The following is an 8333-nucleotide window of genomic DNA, read 5'->3' as shown; positions in this document are numbered from 1 at the left end:
CCCCTTCCCCTCCCCACAACAGACACCCAATGAACCAATCCATACAAAAAATACATTTTCACAATGGACACATAGATACCACCTTATACTGGAAACCTACTGACCAACAAACATATCTACATGTCTCCAGCTACCATTCTACACGTACCAACCAATCCATTGTATACAGCCAGGCTCTATGCTACAGCTGCATTTGCTCCAATCCTACAAACAGATTCTCACCTGAGGGATCTACAACATATCTTTTTGGAACTAAGGTATCCAACTGATGAAATCAGGAAACAGATTAACAAAGCCATAACGATACCCAGAGAAAACCTGTTACAAGACAGGCCCAAAAGAGACAATAATAGCATTTTCATACAGCTCTCAGTTCAAAACAGTTCAGTGCATCATCAGCGACTTACAACCTCTAGTGGATAATGACAGTTCTCTTTCACAAGTACTGGGGGGGCAAACCTTTTCTTGTGCACAGACTGCCCCCCCCCCCGTCTCAAACAACTCCACAATAATGAAACATCTATTTTGAACATGAACACTGGTACCAGAGCTTGCAATAAACCCAGATGCCAACTTTGCTGCTACATACACCCAGACGACACAATCACTGGACCTAACAACACCAACTACACTATCAGAGGCTCATTCACTTGCTCATCTTCTAACATTGTATATGCCATTAAATGCCAACAACGCCCATCGGTTCTCTGCATAGGACAAACAGGACAAACCCTATGCCAAAGGTTAAATGGACACAAATCAGACACCAGGAATCACAAGACTGAGAAACCTGTAGGAGAACGCTTCGAGCTTCCAGGATGTTCAATGAATGACCTCAAAGTAGCTGTTTTATTACAAAGGAACTTCAGGAACAGAATGGAAAGGAAATTGCTGAATTACAAGTTATGACAACACTTGGAACAAAAACCTCCCCAGCAGAGGTCGATTCGGGGAATCACGAGGGATCGTCGTTCCCCGGTGGGACTATGCTGGCCCTCGTCGCCAGGAGCATGGTGAGTGTTAGAATTCAGTATTAGAATACTGAATGTAAGCAAGGAATATTGGAATGTTTTGCTTACATACCACTACACCCACCTCAAAAAAGAAAGGAAAAAATGCTGCTAAGTTACCTCCGTGCCTCAGAGGAGATGAATGGAGAGTCTCAGTTTACTTGCCACAATCAGAAAATATACCTTTACACATTTATTCCCTGTTTTGACATATTTATTGATTTGCTGTCCTTTTCCTCCTTAATTAAATCAAAACAACTGCTGACCTTATAATCTTAGCTTGTTGTTTAGTTTTTGTATTTGCATATCTTCAAACATCCTCATCGTGTTACGTTTTAATTTGCTGTTCAGCCTCTTGTAGTTTTGAACTCTACCTTCCATTTCAATGTATTTGGGAAAGTGTGCGTGCACACAAAAGCTCATACCTTGAATAAACTTTTGTTTAAAGGTGCCACTGGACTCTGAATTTGTTCTACAGCTTCAGACCAACACAGCTGACCACCTGGAACCGTTTTAACTTATATCAGCTTTTCAGTGGTGCAATGTTATACAGTTACAGGAAGTGTAAGCATTGTATACTGAAAGTTCTGTAAAATTATTATGCAATAAGGTAAATGGTGGATACATATTGGATTGCAGTCAAACGTTGTAGATGTTATTAAAAAATATCATTCAAAACTAAGTGGTTGACTTTGTAGAGTAAATAACTGGTGTTGTACCAAAAATAGTAGAGTGCGATAGCCTTCTTCACCAATATCAAGAAAGTGATTTACAACTTGTAGGAAAGTTAGAACAAGTATACTGAGAGATACCTTTAAAACTGCCCTTGAAGGCTTTTAACTTGTGGTTACCATTGACCCAGTAGCACCTGGAAGATCCAGGTACCCAGTGAAAAGAGAAATCCAAAGAAAAAATGGGCAGGAAGGGAGGTTGTAAAAAAAATATCAGAATTTCATTCTGCAGATGCTCAGAGGCAGGCAACGTCTTCCTAACCTCCTGCTAACCTTCCTAACCTCTGTGGAGAGGCTTGCCATGTGCCTGCTGGGGCAAGCAACCTCCCATCCACAGCTGCCATTGCCACTGACACTTCAACAGTCAGTAGGGGGTGGGTGGGAATTAAAAATCACAATTGGGTAATGGCATTATATCACTTCCAAGGAAAACATGGAGAACTGGATTTTACCATAGAGTTTCCAGTGATTCCTAGAAAGGTACAATGCCACTTCCAGGTTTTCCTCGGAACTGATACGACGTCATTGCCTGATGGCACTTCCCATGTCCCCACCCCTTGGAAGTCCCATCACCACAGGTAGGATTGCCAGCCAGGGGTGATGAGGTAACAATTAAGGAAGAAAAGCCAGGGGTGATGAGGTAATCTTCTAGAGGCTTCTCCACAGACTGTATTCTGATTGGATGTCATCCTCTCCTGATAAGGTTGCAAGATCCAGGTACCCAGTGAAAAGAGAAATCCAAAGAAAAAATGGGCAGGAAGGGAGGTTGTAAAAAAAATATCAGAATTTCATTCTGCAGATGCTCAGAGGCAGGCAACGTCTTCCTAACCTCCTGCTAACCTTCCTAACCTCTGTGGAGAGGCTTGCCATGTGCCTGCTGGGGCAAGCAACCTCCCATCCACAGCTGCCATTGCCACTGACACTTCAACAGTCAGTAGGGGGTGGGTGGGAATTAAAAATCACAATTGGGTAATGGCATTATATCACTTCCAAGGAAAACATGGAGAACTGGATTTTACCATAGAGTTTCCAGTGATTCCTAGAAAGGTACAATGCCACTTCCAGGTTTTCCTCGGAACTGATACGACGTCATTGCCTGATGGCACTTCCCATGTCCCCACCCCTTGGAAGTCCCATCACCACAGGTAGGATTGCCAGCCAGGGGTGATGAGGTAACAATTAAGGAAGAAAAGCCAGGGGTGATGAGGTAATCTTCTAGAGGCTTCTCCACAGACTGTATTCTGATTGGATTTCATCCTCTCCTGATAAGGTTGCCAAGAACAGCCATGTTTACATTGTTTGACTTATGCATGGGTAAATTCAAGAGCTGTGGGTGAGTGCAGGAAATTTATCCTTCTCTCCCCCCCCCTTGTTTTTCCTGGTACTATGTATGGATATTGAATTTATATTATATTATGATATGTACTGTTGTTCAGTTCCAGAAAAATTTATGCCTGAAAATTTGTTCGAAACACGTAGGTTATACCCGGGAGGCGTGTTGCTAGGCCTGCTTGCTAGCTGAATCACCTCATGGGAAAATACATCTACTAGGCCGGCTTGCTAAACTGAATCATCACAGTGAGAAATGCAAGCTGCCTGCTAGCTTTACCTGATGGAGCATCAATTGGGAAATGTACAATAGGTTGCTGCATTGTCCAGTACAAATAACTGTACATTGGTATTTATCCTCCATCAAAAAGAAGACAGTTGGACTCTTCATGTTATATAACTTGGTTTGAAAGTGCTTGAAATAGGATGTTGTAGTTTGAAAGTGTTTACAATACACTAGAGTTGATGTGGTGTATAAAAATATATTTAGCTATAAGTACATGTGGATATGGTGTTTATTATTTCAACATGGTGTTTTCTGTGTTGATCTAACCTCCAGATTGGGCCTGGAGATCTTCTAGAATTACAACTGGTTTCCAGGCTGCAGAGATCGGTTCCGCTGGAGAAAATGGCCGCTTTGGAGGGTGGCCTCTGTGGCACTAGACCCCCATTAAGGTCCCTCTCTATCTTCCCAAGACTCTACTCTCAAATCTCCAGGAATTTTCCAGCCAAGAGTTGGCAACCCCATCCCTTGAAGTTGCTCGGCATAAAACAGTCATTTAGCTAAGGTTCAGAAGAAGAGAGACTAGCTGAGATCCTGATACGACCTGCTGGAATTGAAACTGCTATAGCAACATAGTAAACACAAAAGCTTTGGCCTTTGACTTCAGAACTTAAGGTTTGTGCCATCTAATGCAAGTCCCAAATGTGTTAGACAGTTGAGCTAATTTCTTTTGTTTTCTTGCTGTATGGTTTTAGAGTACCGTGTCGGCGGTTTAATGAAGCTTTCTAACTGATTCAATCTGAAATAAACCTTATAAATCTTTATTAAAACAAACAACAGCCTAGTTACTTATGTGCAATAGCCCTCTCCCTTTAAGCTGTGCTAGGGGGTGCTGGTGCACAACATTTTAACAGGCTGCTCAGGAATTTCTGCTCTCTGCTCACAAGGCATTTTCCCCTCCATTGGAAACATTGGAGGATGGGAGTACCCCCTTCTGTGGCCAATAGAATTGGACCCCCTTGTCTAATCTTTTTGAAACTTTGAGAGGTTTTTGAGGAGAGGCACCAGCAGCTATGCTGCAAATTTGGTGCAACTACCTCAAAACACAGTTCCCTCAAGTCCCAGATCGATTCTCCATTATATCCTATGGGGCCATTAACTATAATTGTCCCCATAGGCTACAACTGGGCTGGGGGGGGGATTTTTTTGCACACCTCTATTATACTTTTCAGTATGATTTGTAAGCTGCCTTGAGTCATAGGGGAAAGTGGGATATAAATATTTGAATAAATAAGTAGTTTGGGCTCGTTGATAACATTTAAGCAACTTCCTGTTTTTTAGGTTAGGCAGGGAACTGACAGTGATTGTCCTCTGTTATACCTGACCTGTAGTGCTGGTTGTCATATTTCACTAAAAAAAATGTAGAATGCAAGAGTTCCCCCTCACCCCAGTTCTGATATATTTTCTAAGGCTCAGCACAGGGCAACAGTCCAAGGCCAGGTCTACCAATATAGTGGACTTGGGTGGGTAGACCCGCTTTCCAGAGGCCAGGTCTACCAATATCATGGAAAGGGGCGGGTAGACCTGCTCTCTGGAGGCCAGGTCTACCAATACAATGGCCTGGTGTGCGTAGACCTGTTCTCCAGAAGACAGGTCTATCAATATAGTGGAAAGGGGTGGGTTCTCTCTTGTAATGGTTAAATTATTCTTAAAATATAGTTTAAATATAATATAAAATAATTTATTCTGAGATTTTTACAAAGTTACAGAAGTAATCGTCTAAAAATTAATTTACATGGTAGTCAAATGTAGACTAGCTCACAACTTTAATGCTAGTAGCTTTTATCACTCACAAGGTAGAATTTCTGCTCACAACATTGTGGAACTTAGAGGGGACATTCCTGGGGACCCATGGGGTTCAGGTTTGAGCTCCTTGACACCAGGTCTCTATTGTCCTACTCCAGCCCTACCACTGCCAGCACACCAGCTATCATGCTCCCCTGTACTCTTCTCTGCGTGAAAGCATCTGAGTCAGAAGAGGAAGCCTTGCTTGAATGCCCCACTTTAACACAGAAGCAGTGGTCAACAGAGGTGGGAAAGGCCCGCATCTGGTCATCTGTGGCTCCACAGGTACTGTACAACAGAAGGTACTTCCAAAACCATTTTAACACAAAGGAGGTCCGGAGTCTCACTTCATCAGCACCTAATGAATAGCAGCACAACCTGAGGGACACTTCGTGTACCACCTCCTCAAAAGGATGCAGCATTTGTTCAAGCCCTTGACCACCTAAGTGTGCTAGACGCATCAGCAAAAGGAAGCAGAGCCAAAAAAAGATTGAACAACTGCAAAACAAAAGTTCCCAGAAGTGTGCTGGTGCCCAGGACAGTGGAGTTTCCAGGATCAAGATGTGCTTTAAGCCTGAAACATGCAAACATCCAAGGGTGAGTCTTACATGGACACAAAATTCGGAACACTGTGAGCATATCAAAAGGTGTAGAACTGGTTTGACAGGAACCCATAGAATCCCGGAAACTGTGAGAGAAAGCTGGTGATTTAACTGAACTTATTAAGTACATTTCCCAGGATTCTGTTGGAGAAATGAGGGGTTCAGGAACCTTTTCATGCACGCCCATCTCCACTGTGTTCATTTTGGGGAGGGAGAGAAGCTGGCTTCCCAACTGCATCGAGAGAGAGAGAGAGATAGCTGTTCTACACTGAAACTCAATTTATTCCATTACACAGTCTTAAGTCAGAAAGCACTTTTGTAGCATTTCAATATTTAACACAGAATATTTCAACACAACCCCAATACATAAATTGTTGAAGTTCTATAAAGGATATCCTTGGTTGCTCTGTCAAGACCCATAATGGAAGGGTGGTTGACCAGAACAACAAGGAACAAAACTAAATCCAGACATTAAGTACCCTTTTCCAACCACAGGGCTAATGTAACATACATTTGACATATACAACAAAGTCAGCCCTTTCTATCTCTGGGGTCAGGAAAGTCAAGGAAAGCTGGGTTAGGTTGACTCAAAGAGTCAGGGCTGACTAAGAGAGTCCCAGGAAGCTATGTTCAGATATTCTATCTATTTAGTATTTGGTGATGTATAAACATTCTAAAAGCCCTTACCTTTAAAGCCCTATATGGCCAGGGTCCGGCATACCTGAGGGACCGCCTTTCTCCATATAGGCCCCAAAGAGCACTTCGGTCGGGGTCACAACACCGCCTAGCAGTGTTCCCTCTAAGCTGTGGAGTCTTGTGAGCAAAAATTCTACTTTGTGAGCTACTGGCATTAAAGTTGTGACGAGCGATTTGGCTGCTGCAGAAATCAGTTTGCTTTGGAGCCCTCCTTCGTGAGCGAAGACAAAAATGTGTGATCCGGAGGCTAAAAATCTGTGAGCTGGCTCACACTAACTCAGCTTAGAGGGAACTATGCCGCCTAGTGACCCTGGGCCCTAAAGAGGCCAGGCTTGCTGCCACAAGGGCCAGGTCCTTTTCGGTGGCGGCTCCTATCTGGTGGAACGAGCTCCCGGAGGAGATCAGGGCCCTGCGGGACCTGTTACAGTTCCGCAGGGCCTGTAAGACGGAGCTCTTCCACCAGGCTTTTGAATAGGAGCGGCTGCCGCCGCCGCCACCACCAACAGGCGACTGCAAAGCAGTACCGCTGGGTTAGGATGACTCATCCCTTTCTTTGACTCAATGTGATGTACAATAGGGAGCGAGTATGTTAGTCGCGGTAGATTTCTGGGAGTTGCCCACTGTAATTAATTGTTTTAAATTGTTTTAACCGTATTTTATTGCACCGTGTGCCTTAATTGTGTAACTGTGGTGTTGTATTACACCTATGTCTTGTAAGCCGCCCTGAGCCCGCATGCGGGGAGGGCGGGATATAAATGCAATTAAATAAATAAATAAATAAATAAATAAAAGGCAAAAGTCATGCAAGGCAGAAGTCATCTACAAGGTTATCGGTACCAGACGGCCACAGCACTTAGCAGAGTCCTGAAGCCTCCTGGGAAACATGACCACAGATTCAACTAAAGAGGCCAATTGCTATAGAAATTAAAGCACAGGTTTAGCAGAGGACTGAGGCTCAATCCAGCCCTAGTCCCATGACAGATTCTATGTAAGAAGACATGACAGTTACACCAATATGAGTAGTTATGACCAATGTTCCCTCTAAGCCGTGTAGTCTTGTGAGCAAAAATTCTACTTTGTGAGCTACTGGCATTAAAGTTGTGAGCAAGCGATTGGGGCTTTTGCATAAATTAGTTTGTCCTGGAGCCATCCTTCCTGAGCTAAGACAAAAATGTGTGAGCTGGAAGCTAAAAAACAGTGAGCTAGCTCACACTAACTCACCTTAGAGGGAACAGTGGTTATGACCTGTGTTTGGAAGAGATAAGAGCCCTGCCTTAAGCTATCTAGGGTATCTACAAACTACACACAACACTCCCATACAGAAGTAGTGCAAACTTCAAGCAGAAGTACACAAACTCTTATCATCGCTACTGAAAGGCATTTTTGTGTGTCTGCGGGGGAAGGTATTTGTATGCACCTAGAAAGCAATGCCTCTTCCACCAGAATGTGGATTTCACAATACACAGAAGGTGGAAGGAAAAAGAACAAAGTACCTTCTATTTGAACACATCTTTCAGCCATGCACCTAGACTATATTTATTAGCAGTTCATGCAATACCAAGTCATTTATCTTTAGCAATGCTGCCAAAAGAACACAATACTACTTTTACAGAATTTATATCCTGCAAGGCAAATCTGCTTCAGCAGCAATAGTTAGGAAGGTGACAAGAAGAGAAATTACTCCGTTTATAATATTAACTGGGCATCTGAACACTGAAGATAGGGGCCAAGGAAAACTATTCCTACGTGACAGTGTGTCTGCACTGCAGAACAGTTTTCAGCATTCATATGTTGCTTGCCTCATGGACAGGCAGACTGTGTGGGGAGAAAGCCAGGAGGCACTGGGAATAGGCAGTGACATAAACAGACACTATGCCACCCAACGAACCCATGGACC

At 43.4% G+C, this 8333-nt stretch overlaps 1 protein-coding gene across 1 annotated transcript in view; it reads right to left on the bottom strand.

The window, feature by feature from the left end:
• SNX30 (sorting nexin family member 30) overlaps positions 1-8333 on the bottom strand; it is a gene marked incomplete at its 5' end in the record, with an annotated part of 57497 nt that overhangs the window by 25041 nt on the left and 24123 nt on the right. The gene's annotated exons all lie outside the window — the stretch shown is intronic.

This window comes from Gekko japonicus, unplaced genomic scaffold (assembly GCF_001447785.1).
Source record: "Gekko japonicus isolate JY-2015 unplaced genomic scaffold, Gekko_japonicus_V1.1 scaffold2613, whole genome shotgun sequence".
Classification (NCBI taxonomy): Eukaryota; Metazoa; Chordata; class Lepidosauria; order Squamata; family Gekkonidae; genus Gekko; species Gekko japonicus.
This window is presented reverse-complemented; position numbering and strand designations above follow the sequence as displayed.